A 24,822-nucleotide genomic window follows, 5' to 3' on the forward strand; every position below is an offset into this window, starting at 1 on the left:
GATATTGGCGATATAGTCGTATATATCTTACGCGAGTTTTTGCTAAATTAGCGACAAAATCGTATTTACGATATTATGGTAAAAATATGGCAAAGTTCGTAGCTAAGTGGCGTCATCATTCATAAAAGACAAGTTCATTTTAAAAATGTATCTTAAAAAATACAAAAATTTAATTTACATTATTTAAATTTTTTAATGAAAGAGCGTTAAATTTTCTGATAATTCAAAAGATTACTAAATTAGAAAACATTATTTGTTTTTTAAATGTTGAAAATGAACTTGGCTTCAAACTTGCCAACTTATTTAGGCATGGAATTAATTTTATGTCAAGATTTTTAAATAAGGAACATTAGAAATATATTTACTTCTAGAATACTTAATATGAATGTATACATGTCCAAAGTCAAAAACTTTATGTTTGTGGATTGATGCTAATTCTTAAGATTAAAGTTAAATAAAAAAGTTGAAAACCCTTACGCGCGCGCATGAATGCCGCAAACTTAATTTGTCATCGGCGTGTTTAGGTTAATAGGTTCTTTTTTAAAAAATTCTCGGTGATATTGACTATTTAAAAGAAGTATATTTGTATTTTTAAATAAAAATAAAGCTTTTCTGTAATATTATTCGGTCCGTCCGTGGCCGTCTGTCCGTCCGTTTGTCTATGAAGTTGACTTATTTAATGGAATTGTGTTAATTTTGTCAGTGATATTGATCTTAATTAGAAATATTTTTTTCTTCAATTTTTAAGATTTTCATAAGAAATGTAAGTATGTTTCTAAACCTATTTCATCCCTATACATACTTACGTTAATCATTCCCATATTCATTATTGTAACATCTTATCCTTTAAAATTATTTCAGAACGACAATGTACAGTCTACAACGTATTTCTAACCATAATTGTATAAAGATTGAATTGTTTAGCGCGTCCAGAAGGGGCGTGTCAGAGATGCAGCTAGCCAGGTACCCAAAGTTTTAGTGTCTTTTATCTAATTTTTATTGGTTTGGTTTATTAAGTTTAGTGTCCAAACGTTACAACTATTAATTGTAATCTACAGAAGGGGTAATTTTGTGTATTATTATTGGTTTTGTACATTAATTTATCAACCATTATTGTCTTATCCCTTTAGAAACCTGCAATTTTATACCTTTTTATTTGATGGTTAGCTTATACCGAAGGAGGGATAGGACATTTTGGTTGTTAAAATGATCTTTCAAAAATTAGGTACTCAAATTTTCAATACATATTAAAAAAAAATTTGTAAGAGGATAATACCTTAATACCAGTTTTGCTTCCTTTGCGACTATAACAAAACTATTTTTATTCTATGATTTTTTTATTTTGATATCGCGGAAAGCTGTCTATAATACTATTCAACAAATAAATATTACCATATAGTTTTTAAAATACTATTTTAGGCATGTCCTTTATGGAAATTATTATTATTTCCAGTATGGCTTTGAAACTGTTTAATATCCACTTCTCATTCATACTGAAAAATCATCTTTAGTATCGCATTGCAGACAGTTTTCCTTTAATATGAAAATAAAAATCATAACCATCGGCCCCTTGGGGTTAATAAAATGGCTTTATTCTTTCATTTTAATCTTACAATTATCAATTTCAACATCCACAGAAAGCTGTCTATACTACGATGCAATAAATAACTATTATTAACATATTTTTTTTATTTTAGAATAAGAGAGCGGACAACAAACAGACAAACTTTTAAATATCAAGAGCCAAGGGTTACAAGAACGCTGGATAATTCTATCATTATAGGATTTATTTTACAGGTAGGTTTTTTTTATAATGACTGTAAATTATACTTATACCCAAAGTTTTATAACAACGTAACCTTATACGTTGGCTCTTAAACTTTAGGTACTTTTATTGAGTGTTGATTGTTTGGTTCCCTAACTTGTAGTGTCCAAACTTTTCAACCAAACCTTTTAATCTACAGAAGATCTTGTCTATCATAATTTATTGGAAATTGTCTTATCCCTTAATACCAATTATACGTTATCTTATTCATTGGCTCTAAAACTTTGGATTTGAATAGTTTGTTTCGTAACTATCGGCGTCCAAACTTAATTAATCAATTAACAAATAGGGTAACTTTGTGCATCATCATTGGGGATGTACATAAATTATCGGCCATTGTCTTATCCCTTTAGATCCCTGTATAAGTGATCTTTTTTTCTGACCAAATCTAACTTCCAGTGTTGTATCGTTGTCCCTCTCCATCCTTAAACTTTTCAACCAATAACTTTAATCTACCGAAGAGATTTTATAATCTTATCACTAGATATCCCTGGGCCTGAAGAATGGTAAGTGTCCCAAATCACAATAAAACTAATCCTTATTATTTTAGACCGGACCTAAGTTGCAGTGTGTAACCTATAGTGTATAAACTTATCAACCAATGACTTGTTATTTCAGACCTAACATAACTTCCATGTTTTTCTGGTCCACCTTGTCCGTCTGTCCCGGAGAGGCGCGTCAGAGACTCAGCTAGCCAGGTACGTACCCAAAGTTTTATTATAACAAGGTACCCAAAGTTTTGTATTAACAGCTGTTAAGAGCAATTTTAGAGACTTATTGAATGTAGATTAGTTAGTCCAAACTTTACAATCATTAATTGTAATCTACAGAAGGGGAAATTTTGTGTATTATCATTGGGGATGAACATCAATTTATCGGCCATCGTCTTATCCCTTTAGATACCTGCCATTTCAAACTTTTTAATTATTTGAGGGATTGGGGCTGGGAGGGATAGGACAGTGGTAGTTAAAATATTTTTCATAAATAATTATTTATTGTCTTATCCATTAAAAGAGGGGAGGGGAGAATTGTTATTTTAGTTAGCTACAAGTTTCACTTTATTAGAGTAATAAAAAATCTGGTATAACATCCAAGTAATAATATATGTATTTTGGTTCATCAGGGAGGGAGGGAACAATGTACAAAGAAATTATCAGTACCCAAAGTTTTTATATCAAATTATATTTCAGATGTATCCGTATTACTGCGGGTTTGCCTGGGGAGTTGACCCTTTGGTTGGATCCGCTAGAGGTCAGCAAAAGGATCGGAGAGAATAGGTCTGTCTGTGTGCTCTATGAGTCAGGTACGTACGGATTAATTTTATTATTGTTGAGTGGCTAGGCCGCATATCCTTACATGAAAGTAACAGTGTGACTGTTTGAATATGTATACTTATTTAAAAGTAACATGATGTCTGTCTGTCTGTTTATATGTACGTGCGTACTATTTTATAGAGTGGCTACGCCTCAATGTTTCCTTTATATAAAAGTAACAGGGTAAATGTCTGTCTGTGTATATCTATGTAAAAGTTTGGGTACCAGTAAAAATCACAAAAGAAATAGGAGACAATGGGCTGTTTATTACACTAGTCCCCGAAGTTTTCTTATTCGTTGACTTATAAACTTTGAGGATGTTAGTCAATTTGATTCGTTGATTCATTAAGTTGAGTGATCAAACATTTTAACAACTAATTTTAATCTAAAGAAGGGGTAATTTTGAGTATCATTTATGGGGTTGTACATCAATTTTTCGTCCATTGTCTCATCCCTCTAGATACCTGTTAATTTACTCTCCAAAAATTTTTGTCGTAAGTTAAATAAAAACTTAAAAGGGGGACGTAACTGAAGCTTTTTTGATGCAGGGGGGGGGGGGGTTTCTCTGGAACCACTTGATGAACCGTGTAAATTTTTTGGACTTAAGCTTTTATGGGTATGAGCATCTTATGGTATCAAAGTCAACCCCCACCCCCTAGCCCCACGGGGCTTAAAAACCCTCTAAAAATGAACCTAACCTTAATTTTCTCAGAAACCATTTGACTAATAGGGATGATTTCTTAAACTTAAGCTTTTATGGTTATAAACTAACTTCTAGTTTAGAAGTTACCCCCCTGCCGCCAACCCCCAGCCCTCCGGGGCTCCAAAAAAACCTAAAAATGAACCTAACCCTAATTTTCTCAGAAACCATTCGACCAATAGAGATGATTTCTTAAACTTAAGCTTTTATGGTTATAAACTAGCTTTTGGTCTAGAAGTCACCCCCCTGCCGCCAACCCCTAGCCCTCCTGGGCTCAAATAACCCTCCAAATGAACCTAACCTTAATTTTCTCAGAAACTATTTGACCAATAGAGATGATTTCTTTAACTTAAGCTTTTATGGTTATAAACTAGCTTTTGGTCTAGAAGTCACCCCCCTGCCGCCAACCCCTAGCCCTCCGGGGCTCCAAAAAACATAAAATGAACCTAACCTTTATTTTCTCAGAAACTATTTGATCAATAGAGATGATTTCTTAAACTTAAGCTTTAATGCTTATAAACTAACTTATAGTTTAGAATCACTCCCCTGCCTCCAAACCCTAGCCCTCCGGGGCTCCAAAAAACACTAAAATGAACCTAACCTTAATTTTCTCAGAAACCATTTGATCAATAGAGATAGTTGCTTAAACTTAAGCTATAATGCTAATAAACTAACTTCTAGTTTAGAAGTCACCCCACTGCTGCCAACCCCTAGCCCTCCGGGGCTCCAAAAAAAAACCTATAAATGAACCCAACCTTAATTTTCTCAGAATCCATTTGATCAATAGAGATAATTTTTCAAACTTAAGCTTTTATGGTTATAAACTAATTTTTGGTTAAAAAGGGGCCAACCCCTAGCCCTCTGGAGATAAAAAAACCCGAAAAAATGAACCTAACCTTTATTTTCTCAGAAACCATTAGAACAATAGATATGATTTCTTAAACTTAAGCTTTTATGCTTATAAATTAACTTTTAGTTTAGAAGTTTTTTTAAGCCTCTGAGGGCTAGGGGTTTGCGGCAGGGGGGTGACTTCTTAACTATAAGTTAGTTTATAAGCATAAAAGCTTAAGTTTAAGAAATCATATCCCTTGATCAAACAGTTTCTGAGAAAATTAAAGTTAGGTTCATTTTTAGGATTTTTAAGCCCCGGAAAGCTAATGGTTGGCGGCAGGGGGGTGACTTCTAAACTAAAAGTAAGTTTATAATCATAAAAGAATTAGTTTAAGAAATCCTCTCTATTGATTAAATGGTTTCTGAGAAAATAAAGGTTAGATTCATTTGTAGGGTTATTTGAGCCCCGGAGGGATAGGGGTTTGCGGCAGGGGAGTGACTTCTAAACTATAAGTTATTTTATAAGCATAAAAGCTTAAGTTTAAGAAATTATCTCTCTTGATTAAATAGTTTCTGAAAAAAATAGGTTAGGTCAATTTTTAGGGTTTTTTGAGCACCGGAGGGCTAGGGGTTGGCGCAGGGGGGGGTTGACTTCTATACTAAAAGTTAGTTTATAAGCATAAAAGCTTAAGTTTAAGAAATCATCTCTATTGATTAAATGGTTTCTGAGAAAATTAAGGTTAGGTTAATTTTAGGGTTTTTTGAGCCCGGGGGGCCTAGTGGTTGGCGGCAGCGGGTAACTACAAAACTGAAGTTAGTTTATAACCATAAAAGCTTAAGTTTAAGAAATCATCTCTATTTGTCAAATGGTTTCTGAGAAAATAAAGGTTAGGTTCATTTTTATTGTTTTTTTTTATCCCTGAGGGCTAGAAGTTACTTTATAACCATAAAAGCTTAAGTTTAAGAAATGATATCTATTGGTCGAATGGTTTCTGAGAAAATAAAGGTTAGGTTCATTTTTAGGGTTTTTTGGAGCCCCGGGGGGCTAGGGGTTGGCAGCAGGGGGGTGACTTCTAAACTAGAAGTTAGTTTATTACCATAAAAGCTTAAGTTTAAGAAATCATCTCTATTTGTCAAATGGTTTCTGAGAAAATAAAGGTTAGGTTCATTTTATGGTTTTTTTTTGATCCCCGGAGGGCTAGGGGTAGGCAGCAGGGGGGTGACTTCTAAACCAAAATTTAGTTTATAACCATAAAAGTTTAAGCTTAAAAAATCATCTCTATTAGTCGAATGGTTTCTGAGAAAATTGAGGTTAGGTTCATTTTTAGGGTTTTTTGGAGCCCCGGAGGGCTAGGGGTTGGCGGCAGGGGGGTGACTTTTAAACCAAAATTTAGTTTATAATCATAAAAGCTTAGGTTTAAGAAATCATCTCTATTGGTCGAATGGTTTCTGAGAAAATTAAGGTTAGGTTCATTTATAGGGTTTTTTTTTGAGCCCCGGAGGGCTAGGGGTTGTCGGCATGGGGGAGTAACTTTTAAACTAGAAGTTAGTTTATAACCATAGAAGCTTCAGTTTAAGAAATCATCCCTATTGGTCAAATGGTTTCTGAGAAAATTAAGGTTAGGTTCATTTTTAGGGGGTTTTTGAGCCCCGGGGGGCTAGGGGGTGGGGGTAGGGGGTTGACTTTGAAACCATAAGATGTTCATACCCATAAAAGCTTAAGTCCATAAAATTTACACGGTTCATCAAGTGGTTCCAGAGAAAAACCCCCCCCCCCCCCTGCATCAAAAAAGCTTCAGTTACGTCCCCCTTGTAAGTGGATGGGGGTAAATATTCTTCCTCTCTCCCCCTCAATCTTTTCACAGGAAAATAAAGTAAAATTAAGTGAAATTTAAAGTAATAGGTAATATTTTTTTATTTATATAATCTCCCCTCTTGCATATTCTTTTAGTTTTTTACACCAAGGAGGGGAGAAAACGGTTGGACACTTAACTTAATGAATTAACCAAGTCCCCAAAGTTGTTTAACAAACAAATAAGAAAACGTCATTATAAAATATTGGGGACTAGTGTAATAAACAGCCTAATGTCCTCTCCCTCTCTGATATTAATCCTCTCTTTTTCTTTCCTTCTCTGCGGAAGCGTCTTTCATTACAGTGACTTCATTTGGGACAAATGTCATACTAAAAATTTAACAATCTAATCCTGTTTTAGTTTTGGATACCGGAAGGCCATTGGTTTCAAGAACGCTGAATAATTCTTTTATCAAAGGATTTATTTAATAGGTAGCTTTTTATTTATTTTTTTTTATCAATTTTTCTTCTATTGAAATTGGCCTTATCCCTCAGGGTCCCTGCAACTTCTTAAAATACATCACAGTGCCTTCGAAGGTGCTTTGACTTTAGTGTCAGAACCTAAATTGGGACATAGCGCATTTCATTACCCTAAGTTAGGTAACTTCATTTCTCTTTTCAATAAAATCTAAAATGCAGCGGTTTTTGAGAAAATTAGATTTAAAAATTTCAAGTTCAATTTTCACCCACTAGTAGTTACCGCAAAATCATGACAAGAAAAGCAAAGATTATTTATTTAAAATTTTGAACAACTTTGCTTTTATAAAGTCAGTCACAAAACCTCTCTATATATGATTTATTTAAGGCTGAATTTCAGTGACCTTAGCAAAGCAATTGATAAAAATGGCCATTAATTAACTCACTTCAGGAGTGGTTTTATGAAGAACATTATAAAAGCAAAGTTGTTCAAAATTTTAAATAAATAATCTTTGCTTTTCTTGTCATGAATATGCGGTAACTCCTATTGGGTGAAAATTGAACTTGAAATTTTCAAATTTAATTTTCTGAAAAACCGCTGCATTTTAGATTTTATTGAAAAGTGAAATGAAGTTACCTAACCTAGGGTAATGGAATGCACTATGTCCCAATTTAAGTTCTGACACAAAAGTCAAAGCACCTTCATTTGCACTGTGACATATATTAATATTAATTCAGATGGTTACAAACCTTCAGTATTCAAACTTTTAAAGCCCTTTCCCTGCCTGAGAATTTATTGTCAGATTATTGATAAGAAATTAATGATAAACATTTGTGATGTACATTAATTTATCGTCCATTGTCTTATTCTTTAATAAATTAGAATCCTTTCATACAGAAATTTTATTTTTCTAGGTGCGGATGAAGGAAGATAGCTAGGTTTTAATGGAATTTCTCAGTCCATCCAGTCAGGTACATAGATAGTAATTATGTAGTTATCCAAATCTTAAGTTGCTGAAAAACATTACTATTTTACATAATTCTAGCGGCTACGCCCCTATTTTAATTTTAATTTAATAAGCAATTTTGTTGTGGTTCAGATAGACACATAGAGATTCTGTTATTAATATATTATTTTTTTTTTGGGGGGGGGGATTCTAGGGGCGCTTTCTCTTCCCTTTCTTCATTCTTTTCCCCGAAAAAATGAACCTTACAAGGTCTTTAGAGAAACCCTGTAAAGGAGAATCATATCAGTTTAGGGGTTAGCGAGATCCTTCGGTTGTACAGACATCGTGTTACTTTATTGTAAGAATATAATTTAAGGTTGAGGAAGGAGATGGTATGGTGTAGGAGAGGCTGGACAGGCTGTTGACAACCAGGTATATTCGATGGATTAGAACCAGTTTTTCGCCATACTATCCGCATAATGTTCGCGGAAAGCTGTCTACAATACGATGATATAAAATATAAAACTTAGGGATCTAAAAGGGTTAAGACAATGACCGATAGATTGATGTACATCCCAAATGTTAAGACACAAAACTACACCTTTTATAGAAAACAATTATTAGTTAAAACGTTTATTAATTGTTAATATTTTTTCAGAGAAGCAACCCAGAGGCCTTGGTCGTGGGAGCCACCACGGTTCATTTAATTCTTGCCCCTAAGCTCTGTCCGTACAACCGGAGCCCAGGTGGTGGCGGAGTATGATGGAAGTCATAGGGATAACATCTCCCTAATGTGAACTCTGTGACCTAAAATTCTCCTTGTGACATTTATTACCTTATAGGTAATGAATATGAAAAGTGAAATTCTATCTGGAAGTGTTTAGTGACAGTTAAATTTCATTAACCTACAGTTTCAGTGCTTCGCTTTTATGGATGTTGTAAGCCATGTTTATAAGAAAACTAATTAAAGAACTTACCTAGACAAATAAAACTTTGCATTTTTAAAAAAAATTCCAAATGATAAAAACAATAAATTGTAACTTACAAAAACAAACAAGAAAAAGTCTTCCCTAGAAATCTGAAATTTTTTTAAGCTTTATGTAGAAAATGAAATTAAAACCAGTTTTGTTCGACCCAAGGGGCCAAAGGCCCTCGATAACAAAGCTTGTATTAATTTATATTTATTTTAATATTTGTAGAAAATTGTTTATAGTATGATGCCATATATGCTTTTTTAAGGATCGGTCCGTCCGTACGTCCATAACGTTAGCTTTTCTGTTAATTTAGTCATGTTAAAATTATCCTATCGATTTTAAACTTTTCATGATTCCATTTTAAACATCTTGATTTATAGCATTTTAACAACATTTTTTTATTTGTCATTATGTCCTTTTACAGTTTCTGTATTTATGGAGTTTTTTTAACTTTACATAGAATGTTGTCAAATCATTTATATTTTGTATATTCAGTTATGACACTCTTCTAGAGTTAATGTTCGTCTGTCATACCGTTTAATGCTTTGCTTTTATGGATGTTGTCACCCTTTATTTGTAAAAATAATGTAGCCTTTTTTTAAAGTAACACTCATGTATAAATAGGTTTGTTCTGGATTATGTGTCCTATCAATTTCAAACTTGGGAGCAAAGAAAAACTTAAGTTATTGAATAATACTTTTTTCAGTAATTAAGAGATATTTTTTTGGTCTTGCTGTTATGGATGTTGTCTTGTTAGTAAATGTTCTAATATATTTAAAGTTTATTATGAAAGAAAATGTCATACAGTATCCTTTTTTTTGTATATGTTCTTTGAATCTTTGAATAAATATTAAATAAATTATTATCTGATTTTTTTAACCAGCTACTCGCCAAATTCGGAAAGCAATCGTATGCGACTTTATCGTAAATGTAGCTATTGTATCGTGTACGAGTTATGCGATTTAATCGCGTTTATCGTTTAATTGACCCCCATAAATACTCGCGACATTGATGCGATATCGCTAAATGTCGTAAAAAATGCGTCAATGCCATAACGAAACTGCTACGAAACTGATGCGATATCGCGTACGATACTTACGATATCACTTACGAGTTCGTAGGTGTATCGCGCAGCTCTAAGTACCTTTTCGACCACTTATCGTAACATATCGTCAATGTGCATTGGACGACTATTTAGCGATATCGTAAGAACTCGTGCTCGATTGCTACACGATATCGTGCGCTATAGTAGCGCGATAGTGATGCTACTTTCTGGCTGGGAGGCTTCGTAGCAAGGTTGAATTAAAAAGCTTTCGTAAAGGATAGTCGTAATAACGTGGAAACTAATTAATCAGGGGTAAATATACCCATCTTCTACCTTAATACAAATTATATAAAGTAAAATATTTAAAAGTTTAAAAAAACATCAAATAATGTAAAAAGTAAAAAAAAAATAATTGATAAAATTTTCTTGGAGGAAGAATGATTTCAAATCCCTGTTTTTTTAAGGTTCGTGTGAGTGTGTGTTAAAATTGCATACATCAGGGTTTTTATATTTTCCAGAATTAACCAATGATCTTTGTACAGAAAATAAACTTTAAGAAGTATTATTTACCCTAGTCAAAACTTTTACGCAAATTATTTCTACGCTTTTAAAAAATTGAATTAAAGAGTATATAATCTAAAATAATAAACATTTAAATTATCTTTTAAGGTGCGTGCCATTGTAATAGTCAATCAAACTTAAGCAAAATAGTCAAAAAAAAGTCTTGTAAAGGGCTAAAATAAACCGTTTGTCGTCAATCTCATTTATCATATGTTCAATTGAAACAGAAAATTGCAAAATCTACTTAAGGATTTTTTTGAATTTTTAAATTTGGCATAGATATTCTAAAAGTATGAAATGGCACCTTTCATATAAGCTCATATCATATCAAACCTATATTCGCCCTTTAAATATATACCTAAAGACTATTCTTAAAATTTATAAGACACCATTAATGCTTCTCCTGAACCCTAGTAGTTTTTAAATCTGACAAGTAGTGACAAAACCTTGTCTAATCTGAGTTTTGACAGGTTTTCCTCAGGTTTTAATCTGCCCGCCCCTCATCAATCAACTCTGACATTTGATTACATTTCGTCAGATTGTAATCTGACGAAACCTGTGTTTTTGCGCAAAAAGGTACTAAAACTCAGATTACTCAGGATTTGCCGCCAAATTTTTAATCTGTCAGGGGGGATTTCAGATTATAATCTGACGAATCTGACTCAATGTGAGCAAAGTTCAGGTGATTAAGATCGTAATCTGTGATTAAATTGACCCTCAAAATTTGCCCAGTTAATCCCTTATCTGACATTTGATGACAAACAGTCATACTCTAACCTGACATTTGATGACAAACAGTCATACTCTAATCTGACAATTGATGACAAACAGTCATACTCTAATCTGACATTTGATGACAAACAGTCATACTGTAATCTGACAATTGATGACAAACAGTCATACTCTAATCTGACATTTGATGACAAACAGTCATACTGTAATCTGACATTTGATGACAAACAGTCATACTGTAATCTGACATTTGATGACAAACAGTCATACTGTAATCTGACATTTGATGACAAACAGTCATACTCTAATCTGACATTTGATGACAAACAGTCATACTCTAATCTGACTTTTGATGACAAACAATCATATTCTAATCTGGCATTTGATGACAAATGGTCATACTCCTAACTGACTTTTAGTGACAAACAGTCATACTGTAATCTGACATATGATGACAAACAGTCATACTGTAATCTGACATTTGATGAAAAACAGTCATACTCTAATCTGACATTTGATGACAAACAGTCATACTCTAATCTGACATTTGCAGACAAACAATCATATTATAATCTGGCATTTAATGACAAATGGTCATACTCCTAACTGACTTTTAGTGACAAACAGTCATACTCTAATCTGACATATGATGACAAACAGTCATACTCTAATCTGACATTTGCAGACAAACAGTCATACTCTAATCTGACATTTGCAGACAAACAGTCATACTCTAATCTGACATTTGATGGTAAACAGTCATACTCTTATCTGACATTTATTGACAAAAAGTCATACTCTAATCTGACATTTGATGACAAACAGTCATACTGTAATCTGACATTTGATGACAAACAGTCATAATCTTATCTGACATTTGATGACAAACAGTCATACTGTAATCTGACCTATGATGACAAACAGTCATACTCTAATCTGATATTTGATGATAAACAGTCATACTCTAATCTGACATTTGATGACAAACAGTCACACTCTAATCTGACATTTGATGACAAGTTGTCATACTCCTATCTGACTTTTAGTAACAAACAGTCATACTCTAATCTGACATTTGATGAGAAACAGTCATATTCTAATCTGACATTTGATGGGAAACAGTCATACTCAAGTCTGACTTTTAGTGACAAACAGTCATACTCTAATCTGACATATGATGACAAACAGTCATACTCTAATCTGACATTTGAAGATAAACAGTCATACTCTAAACTGACATATGATGACAAACAGTCATACTCTAATCTGACATATGATGACAAACATGCATACTCTAATCTGACATTTGATGACAAATAGTCATACTCTATACTGACTTTTAGTGACAAACAGTCATGCTCTAAACTGACTTTTAGTGACAAACATTCATACTCTAAACTGACTTTGAGTGACAAACAGTCAGGTTAGAATATGACTGTTTGTTACTAAATTTCAGATTATCAAAAGACAGGTTAGAATATGACAGTTTGTCATTAAAATTCATACTCTAATCTGACTCATAATGATAAATAGTCATACTCTTTATAAAAAAAATGATAGCAATAAATTCTACAAAATACAATATTAATTACACAATATATATAACAACTATAAAATTAAGTGATGGTACTCTTCAAAAAATTCGGTTGTTCTAGTTGTGCAAATGGGTCAACAGAAGTAACTATCATAAAAGATTTTTTTATGGGACAATCTTTTAATTAAGTTATTCTATTGAAAATTGTCAAAATTATCTTTTTCTTGGTTTCTCATTTCTTTGTTTGTGTGTTGACTGCATCAAAAATGTTTTAATGTAGTTTTATGATTTTCAAAACCACTTGAACATCAGACAAAAAAAATTATCAACAACCTGACATTGAAGTGATTCTAAAATTTTATGGTTAATTATTTTTTGGCAATAGAAAAACTAATTAGAAATAATTACATATTATCAAATAATATCTAAAGGTATAGTTGCATGAAGTGCATTTAAAAAGTATGATGGCTAGCATAAGTAACAAAAATACCATCTAACATGTATAATTTTATATCAAAATGAATAACAATCAATTAGGCACCACCCAAATACTGTTTTTGTGAAAGCAGGACAGTATGTTGCATATATCCAAAAAATATGATTTTCAAGTCTTGATATTTTTAAAACTACATGGTAGAAAATTGAAATTATTTCAAATATATGTCCTATAAATGAAATATTAAACATGAAAAATAAGCAGTTCACAAAATTCAAGTTTAAATGCAATTAGTGCAACTACACCTTTGATGCAAAAAAATAAGGAAAAAATAAATAAATTAGACATCTATGAATATTAGCTAACATTAGCTAAACAATTTATTAAACTAAATAATAATAATATATCTGAAATTAGAAAACTAACCAACAAAGAAAATACACTATTTAATTGTTTGTTTTTGTAAATGTAGAAAAGATTAAGATTTACATAGTGCTATATTTTGAAATAGTTTCTATATCTTTTTAATGCTAATCCATATTTATTTGTGAAAATTTTTAAAACTTTCAGTCTGTCCCTATGACTGTCTCATGTCTGCCTATATACATATGTCTTTATATCTGCCTGTCCATCGTATCTGACCCTCTGGCTGTCTTATGTCCGCCTATGTATGTCTGTCTTTCTTTCATTCTGTACATCTGTCTAAATATATGAATGTCACTCTGTCTGTCCTTCTGTCAATGGTCTGGTTGTCTATCAATCTGTCTTTCCCCTTTCTGTAAATCTGTTAGCTCATCTGGCTGCCAGTCTGTATCTCTGCCTGTTTGTCTGTCAATATGTCTATGTATATGTTTTTCTGTCCATACGTCTATTTGTCTGTATATCTTTCTGTCCATCTATAACTGTCCTTCTGTCTTGTTTTTCTGTATTTATAACTTTTACAAATTGAAATTTTTTTTATACTTTCAGTCTGTAGCAGGGCGACCACTGCATACTATATATACTATATATACTATATAGGATGAATGTGGATACTATATCATACTATATGACAAAAATTTACTATATATACTATATAATATTACCTTTTTTTGACCAAAATTTACTTTATATACTATATGATATTACATTTATATAACAAAAAATGAATATTGTCAGTTTTGTGACAACGCCTCTTAAGGTGCGTTTTGTCTTATTTTTACACTAGGTTTTCTCCTATTTCTAGCCCCTGTGGGGCAATCATTAACCTTTATCTTACCTAACCTAACCTTCAATAACCTATCAAAAGTTAACTGTGATAGGACAAAAATACATAAAGCTCTACAGGTAAAAGATTAAAATTTCTTATTTGAATAGTTAGAGTTCAGAATATGCATCTATTTAGATGATATTAACATATCTGAAGGACAAATTAAAATCGTCTATCAAGTTTAGGTGCTGTAGGTCTCCAAGTCTTCTCTGGACAGAGTCCACATGGAGGCCTGCAGCACCTGAACCTGGAGAGCAATTGTATTTTTTCTCCAGAAATGTAAAATTGTAAATAACATCTAAAAAGATGTTTATAAGAAATTTTGATTTTTACCTTACCAGGGTTGTCGAATTGGGCACTTTTTTTGATATTGGGCAGCCCAATTGCCCAAAAGGGTTTTGGGCGGGTTTTAGGCGCCCAAAAGTGGTTTTGGGCACCCTTTTTGGGCAAATGTCGTAAAAAGCATATAAAAAGGATATAAAATAGCCTAAAACCATACCTAGACTTATTATTGGAAATAAAATAGCCTAAAATCATCTCAGGACCTACAGCATGACCCTCAAAAAAGTATTTTTAAGCATCTGCAGCCCTTATTTCTCAATGAATTATAAAAAAAATGCATATGTCCTTGTTCTCCATAGTATTCCACATAAGTAGATATAAAAATATTTTTTTTACCTCCATTAACACCAGAGATTTTTAGAGCTAAAGTTTTGAAAAAGTGACTGAGGAAAAAGTAACTTTTAACATGAAACAACTTTTTTAGCAAAATTAAGGTAGAAATCCTTTTATTTTTGTTACTAGCAGAAACTTTATACAAAAATGAAATAAAAAATTTAGTTTTTGAGTAAAAAGCATTTTTTTACACATATTTTTTGAGTCTTTTTAGTTTAATGATATTTTGAAAAACTTACTTATTAGGCAAATTTTTTTAAGATTAAAAAACCAAATAAATCTTTATGAATATAGCAGAAAAATTGTTTTTGTTTCACAATCCTAACTTTAATAACAAAAAAGTTATGAAGAAAATAAAATTAAAACATAATGATTTTTTTGTCTAAAAAGCTTAATTAACCCCCTATTAAATTATTGAGATGTCAGAAAAGTAGGCGGAGCAACTGTCATAATTAATCCTTTTCTCAAATAAGGGATAATAAATAACCTAAAATTTGCAAACTTATCAATTCAGTCAGTAGTATTTTTTGCCATTAAAAATTTATATTTTTTGGTGGAATAAAAAAGAAATAATTAGTTAACTTGTTTTTCTTTGTGTCTCATTATTCAGTTGCCAGAAAAACATAATATAACCATCCAAAAAATAAGAGAAACAAAAAAAATTCTTTTTCTCAGTCACTTTTTCAAAACTTTAGCTCTAAAAATCTCCGGTGTTAATGGAGGTAGAAAAAATATTTTTATATCTACTTATGTGGAATACTATGGAGAACAAGGACATATGCATTTTTTAAAAATTCATTGAGAAATAAGGGCTGCAGATGCTTAAAAATACTTTTTTGAGGGTCATGCTGTATAAAAGCTCCACTGGAAAGGAGAACCATATCGGTTCAGCAGTTAGCGAAATCCTTCTCTAGATACAAAAAAGCTTACTAATTTATATAGTTAACTAGCGGCTACGGCCCTAGAGGCCTCTAGGGGCACTTGAGGAGGGGAGAGTCAAATTTGATAATCCAATTATTATATAAAATTTTAAAAGAAGAAGTGGTATTATCCTCTTAGAATTTTTTTTTCAATTTTGAAAATTTGAGTACCCCCCCCCCCCCGACAACGAACAACTCTGGCCGCAGCGCTCGGCTCCCTAGCCTGCCTAGCCGCAGCGCTCGGAAAAGAGGAAAACGCCGAAAAAGTAAAAAAAAAAATTTTTTTTGGGGGGGGGTTTCCTCCCCCCATTTTTATTTTTAGTTAAAAAAAATTTTTAAAAAGTTTTTGGGGGAGTGTAATTTTTTTCTAGGGGCGATTTCTCTTAGGAGGGTGGGGGTACCCTCCCCCAAAATAGTTATAAACCTTCCCAGAACCTATGAGAAGCTACCCTGTTTAGGAGAACCCGATCGGTTCAGCGGTTAGCGAGATCCTTCGGTACAAACACACAGACACACATCCTGTTACTTTAGTATAAGATTATCACCCAAAAAATAGGCCCGCCCCCCCCTCTTTTTTAACCCCCTCCCCTTTTTCTCCCTCCCTAAAAGGGGGTTGCCCAAAATTGCCCAAAAGGACCTTATATTAGGCGGCCCAAAACCGCCCGCCCAAAACTGCCCGCCCAAAAGCGCCCGCCCAAAATGACAACCCTGTACCTTACCAGAGTCTACCTGGAGGCCTGCAGCACCTTAACCTCGAGCTCAATTGTCCTTTTTTCTTTCAATACTTAAATAACATCTAAAACTAAGCCTATGTTGTTTAATAAACTTACCTCTAACTTCTTAAATAAAAAATTTTGATTTTATACCTGTCCAGAGTCTACCTGAAGGGCAAGGACGTCCAAGGGGGGGGGGAATGCAATTTTTTTCCATTTTATTCCCCCACATATAAAAATTACCCCTATCTTGGAGGTGCCGTTGGCACCCCAAACCATGAAGGAGGGGGTATTTACCCTCCCCACCAAACAATATTGGGATGTAAATACCCCCCCAGAATGAATAATCCCTAAAAATTTCTGGCGCGCTTCGCACGCTTTTTTACTTCCACTTTCAAAATTTTTTACTGCTGCCCAAAATCAAAAGACTAAATAGTTTTACCAGATAAAAACAGTTCTTAATCATGATAAAAACACGTGTTATATTTTGCAATGGCCCTTTATTAAACAATGCACTGGGTGTGTCCTATCAATGTCTTTTTAAAGAAGTAACATTTTCCCAATTATTAAGAAAAAAATGTTTAAATCAAAATTGATTGTCTACCTTCCATAAAATAGATCAATCAAACATTTCAATAATTATCAAAATATCAAATACCTACCCTCTTCAAAACTAGTTAAAAAACCTTACCAGGACCTATTTGAAGCTACACTTTAAAGGAGAATCATATTGGTTCATCAGTTAGCAACGCTTGTGGGTTGATTATTTTGTTTTCATGTTTAGGAATGAAATTGTTTTTAGTACTTTATTATTAGTTAGGTACTTATTTACATTATTAAATTACCCCCCCACCCAAAAAAAAAAAATTAAGCTTGGACGCCTCTGTTGGAGGCCAATTTTTTTCCTTTAAATATATAAATAACATCCAAATATAAGCTCATTTTTTTTAACAAATAAACCATTAACTGCTCAAATAAGAAGTTTGATTTTTACCTGTACAGAGTCCACCTGAGGGTCTGCAGCACCAGAACCTGTAGGCTAAATGTAATTTTTTTTCAAATATGTAAAAAAATACCCAAAAAGATGCATAATTTGTTTAAAAAGTTGACCTCTAACTCTTGAAACAAGAAATTTGAATTTTACCTGTCCAGAGTGGACCTAGAGGCCTGCAGGACCAGAACTTGATTAGATTAGATTAGATTTATTATTCTTGGGTGTACATACATAGAAAAAAATAACATAAAAATGAATTAAATGAATATTATATACATTTATATATACAGCCAATTTTTTGATATGGTGAATTTATAAAAAAAAATTTCCTTAAAAGTAGGAAGTATGTAGTAATACGTTTTCACACATTGTTTTCATACAGGCCATATAATTTTTCTTCATTAATGCTAATAACATCCAAAAAGATGCATATTCTGCTTTATAAGTTGACCTCTAACTCTTCAAATAAAAAAAATTGAATTATAACCTGTCCAGAGTGGACCTGGAGGCCTTCAAGACCAGAACTTGGAGGCCTATTTAAATTTTTTTTCATCAGATATGTTAATAACATCCAAAAAGATTCATATTCTGTTTAATAAGTTGATCTCTAACTCTTCAAACAGAAATTTGAATTTTATTTACTTGTCTAGAAACCAACTTCCAGCTAGCCTACAGCACCTGAACCTGGAGACCTATCTAAAAATGATTAAATATACGTGAAATACTACCCAAAAGTAAACTTTTATCCCATATAACCTATAGTCTCACATTAATACCTAGCCTAATAATCACAGAGTAAGCGAAAGTGGCAAAACTCCCCCCCCCCCCCCTTATATGTGAAATTGCTTTGATAACAACTTTGCTTTGAGTTATTATTGATAATGTATATACTATGTATTACTAAATAATTCAAAGTCCGATACTATATCATACTATATGAGTAAAAAAAATTATACTATATATACTATATGAATAAAAAAAATATACTATAAAAATACTATATTTTTTTGGTTTTGGAGTGGTCGCCCTGTGTATGTTCACTTTTTCTGTCCCTTCTGTCTCTTTATCTGTCAGTTTGTTCATATGTCAGTCTGTCTGACCATATGTATGACATTCTGTCTGTCTGTCTTACCAGCTATCTGACCATATGGATGTCAGTCAGTCTGTTTGTCTTACCAGCTATCTGACCATATGCATGTGAGTCAGTCTGTTTGTCTTACCATCTGTCAGACCATATATGTAAGTCTGTCTATTTCTTCATATGTCTGACTGTCTGTCTTAAAACCTGTCTGGCTTAAAACCTGTCTGTCTATTTGATTATCCTTTTGTATGGCTTTCTGTCTATTTGTGGATCTATCTGTCCATTTGATTATCTGTCTGTCTGTTGAAAGTTCTCTGTCTATCTTTGTGTCTGTCTGTCTGTATTTCTGTAAGTCAGTCTGTCTGTCTGTTTGTCTATAATTATATATGTCTAGGTTTTGATACTGTTGGTATTTTAAACCCAATCAATATTTTTAAAGAATATCCAAAGATTTTAAGCAAACAAAGTAAATATAATGTGGACAGAGAAAAAAAAACTTAATATTTGGGGAGAGAGAGGATATTTGACTGTAAATTATATTTTTACACTAGGGTAGCGAAGGATCTCAAAAACGGATATGGTTACACTTTGCAGTGAATAGTTTTAGGTCTAGGGAAGAATCTTAAATATTTGGGAGGAGAGTATCTCCTAACTTTAAATAAAAAAAGCACCACCCCCCCCCAAAAAAAAAAAAAGAAGAAGAATATTTTAGAGTCTTCTAGGGGCGTAGTTACTAGTTCTAATATTAAAGTAAAAGGATCTCCAACTATGTACCTTTCAGTCTGCTTGTTAAAGTTTAGATTCTCAGAGGTCCTGGAAGTGTTTATAACTAATTTGGGGGAAAGTACCAATACTATCCCAAGAGAAATGCCCATCTAAAAAAATAACTCCCCCCCTCCCCTCAATTTTTAAAAAACTATAGCTAAAAATGGTAGGGTTGACTTCCCGCTGGCCTCTAGTAGCGTAGCTGCTAGTATATTGTTATGGCAGAAAGACAGAATAATTTAACTAGTATTGATCTAATACTGTATCCTTTGATTTTAGGAATTTAAATGTATTTTTTCAGGGATAAGACAATGGCCGAAAAATTGATGCTCATAAGTCCCAAATGATGATACAAAAAATTACCCCTTATGTAGATTATAATTAGTGGTTAAAACATTAGGACACTCGAAAAATAAACCAACCAATTACTAATTGATAAAAGTCCCCAAAGTTATTGTGCCAGTGAATGAGAAAACGTTATTAAAAACCTTTGGGGACTAGTTCAATAAACAGTTAAATGTCCCCTCCTACCCTTGTATGCATCTCATAAAGTTTTAACAGGAATTTAAGGGAAAGGTCAATGACAATACATTTATTCATTTCCCCAATGATGATAAAACAAGATATACTACCATAGAATGAATTTATTGGTTAAAAGGTTTTAAATGTACCAAAAAAAACATCCAAATTCAAGTGTTTGAGCCAACGGTAGAATACTTTGGGTACCAGCATAATTTAAAGTCCAATGTCCCCTCCCTCCTTATTACAATAATACCAAAATTTTGTAGTACGCTCTCTTATTCATTCCCTCAACACTTTTGGTACTTTTATTAAATTTTCATTAGTCAAATAATATACTAGCAGTTTCCAAACATTTCAACCCTACTTTAGAATAAAATTATTGGTTGAAAAATTTAGACTCTGCTAGTTAAGAAAAAAAGTGTCTGAGTCAACAAAAATAACTTTGGGTACCAGCATAAATTTTAGCCTTTCTCCTTGTTACAAAAATATAAAAAATTTATAGCACAATTTCTATTCGTTTCCCCAACACTTTTATTAAACTTTGATTAGTCAAGTAATATACTAGCAGTGTCCAAACGTTTTAACCAATAATTATATAATTTAGAAGGGGTATATTAATGTATTATCCATAGTCCTATCCCTAAATACATATATTTACAGATGACCTCGAATAAAAAAGGTCACTTTAAATGTTTAGAAGTTTTTTTAAAATTAGGTTGATTATTTATAGTATTAATTATAGGCAGTTTACCAAGGATATTTGTTTATCTTCGCTTCTACAAGTAAAAACATCCTTTAAAAGTCAGCCTCTCCCCTTTTTTAAAATTATTAAATCTTTTTTTCACCTGATCATTTAAAAAGGACTTTTTTTCTTATTTTTGTTGTGTGTTTTATCTTATTTATCTATCCCTACTTAAATAAGGAAGCAAAAATGAAAACAAATGTATATAAAAGCGATGCTCCAAAGCAATAAATAATTGCTCAGGATATAAATTAATAGGATATTTAATTACATCATAAAAAATTATTGTCAAAAATGTTAAATAAAATCAGCATGTTTTAAAATAGATGTACAGACTTTCTAGATTGGTTTGCTTTCTTAAGTGTACCTAACTCTTACAGGAATAATCATGTAAAGTTTCAAATCGATACAACAATTCTAACATGCCTAAATTAACGATAAAACCTATCATTTATGTATGAACATACATACCCCAATTCTTTAGAAGCTTCGTTTTTAACGAGAAAACAAGGATGGTAACATTCAAAAAGCGAAGCTTCAAAGTGACAGGACAAACGAACATTACCACTTGTGTAGATCTAGAATAAAATTGAATGTAGATCCATAGGATTATACTATGGACGGCTGAATTAACCCCAATTATACAAAAGCTTCGCTTTAAAACAAGGATGACAACATCCATAAAAGCGAAGCATTGAAACGGTTTAAAATCGATAGGACAATTCTAACATGTCTAAATTAACGAAAAAAGCTATCCGTTACGGACGGACGGACCGATCATAGTTATAGAAAAGCTTCGCTTTTAAAAACAGTAATAATAGCCAGGGATCTAAAGGGATAAGACAATGGTAGAGAAATTAATGTATATAACCAATGATGATACACAAAATTACCCCTTCTGTAGATTAGAATTACAATTAGATTACAATAAAAATCTATAAAAGTCCCCAAAGCTGTTAAGTCAAGGAATAAAAAAAACGTTATTGTTAAACTTTGGGGACTAGCACAATGTCCCCTCCCTCACTGAATAGTAGAGTATCTTTGCATTAATAAAAATTTTATAAGGGAGGCTTTTCTATAATTCAGGTCTGTGCGTCCGAACTTCCATAACGGATAGCTCTTTAGGTTAGTTTAGTCATGATATAATTGTCCTATCGATTTAAACTTTTCTCCTTACGATTTAAATGATTAATGTCGTCGACTATATAGCTCTTAAAATGATACTCTTGGCTGACATATTATCCACAATCTATTTGCCAGGGATATTAGAGATTCAATTTAAACTCCCTTTCCACAAACTAATTATGTTTATCCAGGGATCATAGGGGATAAGACAATGGACGGTAATTATGATATTAGAGGGAAATTTAGACTGTCAATTACACAACTTAAAGTTTTAAAATCACGTTTATCTATTCGTTTTATTAAAACTTTAGGTACTTTTATTTGATTTTGATTGGTTACTTCTTTAAAAGCTTCAAATGTTTCAACTAAAAGTTAATCTTCAGAAATGGTAATTTTGTTTATCAATTATGATTGTCTTATCCCTTAAGATCCCTGACAAAGTTACCCTTTTTGTAGATTAAAATTATTGATAGAAAATGTTTTTCTTGTTAAATTCGTACTTTGCTCTTAGTTTGATTTGTTTTAATAGAAAATCTAAGTTGGGTAGGGATAGATTAATGAGAAGAAAAAAATAATGTTTGTAGTAAATTGTTTGATATCAATAATACAAAGTAGCTTGATGTCTGTCTGTCCGCCCGTCTGAAGCTTAAGATCTCGGTAACCACAGAACCGATCGGATTCTACTCTTCAGGGTATATACCTATTGGTCCTGTGGTGGTTTTAAGTTATTTTCTAGGGGGCTGGGACACCCCCCCCCAAAAAAAAAAATGAAATCCCCCCCCTCAAAAAATTGGGGGGGGAGGGGGGAGAGTATGGTTCGCAGCACCAGAATTTTTTATATTTTTTATTTTTTTTAAAACTACCTCATGGGGCAAAGTCCTTAGAGGCTAGGGGCGAAGCCGCTAGTTTATATTTATATAAGGTATATGCATATTAAGAAACAAACTAATTTTCTTCTCTTTTAATTACTTTAAACTTTAAAATATACCAGCGATTGCGAACCTAACATTTAGGAGCTAGGGAAGGGAAGAAAATAGTATAAAACCATCGCAGGACTAATATAAAGTTTTCCAAAAATAGAGAACTCGATGGGTTATGTAGCTTTAGAAGTCTTAAGCTACAGATAAAACAAGGATGACAACATCCATAAAAGCAAAGCTCTGAAATGGAAGAACAAACGAACATTAACATTTGTAGATTGTCAAAACTAAATTAGCAGAATATTAATGCATCAGTACAAACAATATTTAAGTAAATTTGTTGCAATACTGAATAAATTTATGATACTGTTTAAGGACATACTTACATTTTTGGGACTTGTTTATAGAGATGCTTTGCTTATAACATTATACCTTGTTGTAATAAGAATCAGTTTTCAAAAAATCAGAAGAATCAAATAATTTTAACATTCAAAAATTTGTTATCAAAAAAGTTAAAAATCGACATGTTTCAAATGGACGTACGGACATTCTGGTATTGATTATAGAGTTGCTACGCTTTCTAAATTGTGCCTAACTACTACATAAATCATCATGCAAAGTTTGGAATCGATAGGACAATTCTAACCTGTTTAAATTAACGAAAAGAGCTAACTCTCTGTGATGGACGTACGGACCGACCCTTATTATAGAAAAGCTTCGCTTTTAAAAACATTACTTCTTTATATAATAGAGGGAGGGTGTAGTCCCAAATAGGACTTATGAGAAGCTACACTTTAAAGAAAAATCATATCAGTGAAGTGGTTTGGGAGATCCTTCGGTACACAAAGACAGACACATAGACATCTTGTTACCTTTACATGACATAATCAAACTTGTTAATAATATACATTCTTATTGAAAGTTTAACTTTTATAAATTTTATAAAATATATTGTATTAAAAATGCGCGGCAAGTGCGCAAAATTTTTTTTGTTAAAGATTTTTTATTTGGGGGGGGGTATTTACCCCCCCAAAATTTTTTTTGTTAAAGATTTTTTATTTGGGGGGGGGTATTTACCCCCTCCCAAAATTTTTACCCCGGGGGTAAAATTTCCTTTGGGGGGGTAATTACCCCCCCTGAAATTTTTTGGCAGGGGTAAATTTAGTTTACCCCCCCCAAATTTACCCCCAGGGTAAAATTTTTGGGGGGGTAATTTAAATTTTATTAAATATATAGTATTAAAAATGCGCGCGAAGCGCGCAAAAATTTTTTTTATTAGAGATTTTTTATTTTGGGGGGGGTATTTACCCCCCCAAAATTGTTTTGGGGGGTTAATAACCCCCTCCTAAATGGTTGGGGGTGCCTACGGCACCTCCAGGGTAGGGGTAAATTTTGAATGGGGGGGGTAAAATGAAAAAATTTTTGGGGGTGGTAATCGCCCCATTACCCCCCCCCTTGGACGCCTATGCAAAACATGTTATTAAAACTTAACTTAATTTAACTTAGATTATGGTTATGAATATGGGAGCTGACACATTTATTGCAGATAATCTAAACTAACCTTTATACTTTATTTTTTGGGAGGGTTATAAATCAGGGATACGATTTTAGACAATTTTGCATTAAATGAATATGGTTATTTTAATTTGCCTAAAAATTTATCAGAGTAAAATGTTACAGTTGAACGGGTCTACCTTCAAACTAGAAAAGGTTTGATTTAAATTTTAAGATTTGTGACTCTATCTAATTTACTTATTTATCTAATAGTTTATGTTTAAGGTAGGGGAAAGACAATGGCACATAAAATATTTTCCAGTATGGCTTCATAACCGATTAATATCCAGTGGATTAGAACCGGTTCTCAACCATACTTAAGAATCATGTATCATAGCGTATTATGTCCAGTTTTTTACAAATATAAAAATGTATAATCATAATATTAAAACCAG

At 32.5% G+C, this 24,822-nt stretch overlaps 1 protein-coding gene and 1 long non-coding RNA gene across 4 annotated transcripts in view; both read left to right on the forward strand.

Moving 5' to 3' along the window:
- Positions 1-24,822, forward strand: part of LOC145313563 (uncharacterized) — an 84,774-nt gene that overhangs the window by 919 nt on the left and 59,033 nt on the right. The gene's annotated exons all lie outside the window — the stretch shown is intronic.
- Positions 497-9,721, forward strand: LOC145313554 (uncharacterized). Of its 2 annotated transcripts, none has more exons than XR_013877367.1 (8): positions 497-963; positions 1,698-1,797; positions 2,444-2,523; positions 3,016-3,128; positions 6,883-6,953; positions 7,854-7,910; positions 8,262-8,317; positions 8,544-9,721. It is a non-coding gene; the product is annotated as an uncharacterized LOC145313554 (long non-coding RNA). The 2 variants fall into 2 exon arrangements; XR_013877368.1 differs by having other exon boundaries at positions 508-963; positions 2,376-2,523.

The sequence above is a fragment of the Acartia tonsa genome, chromosome 1 (assembly GCF_053477335.1).
Source record: "Acartia tonsa isolate MP-2025a chromosome 1, ASM5347733v1, whole genome shotgun sequence".
Classification (NCBI taxonomy): Eukaryota; Metazoa; Arthropoda; class Copepoda; order Calanoida; family Acartiidae; genus Acartia; species Acartia tonsa.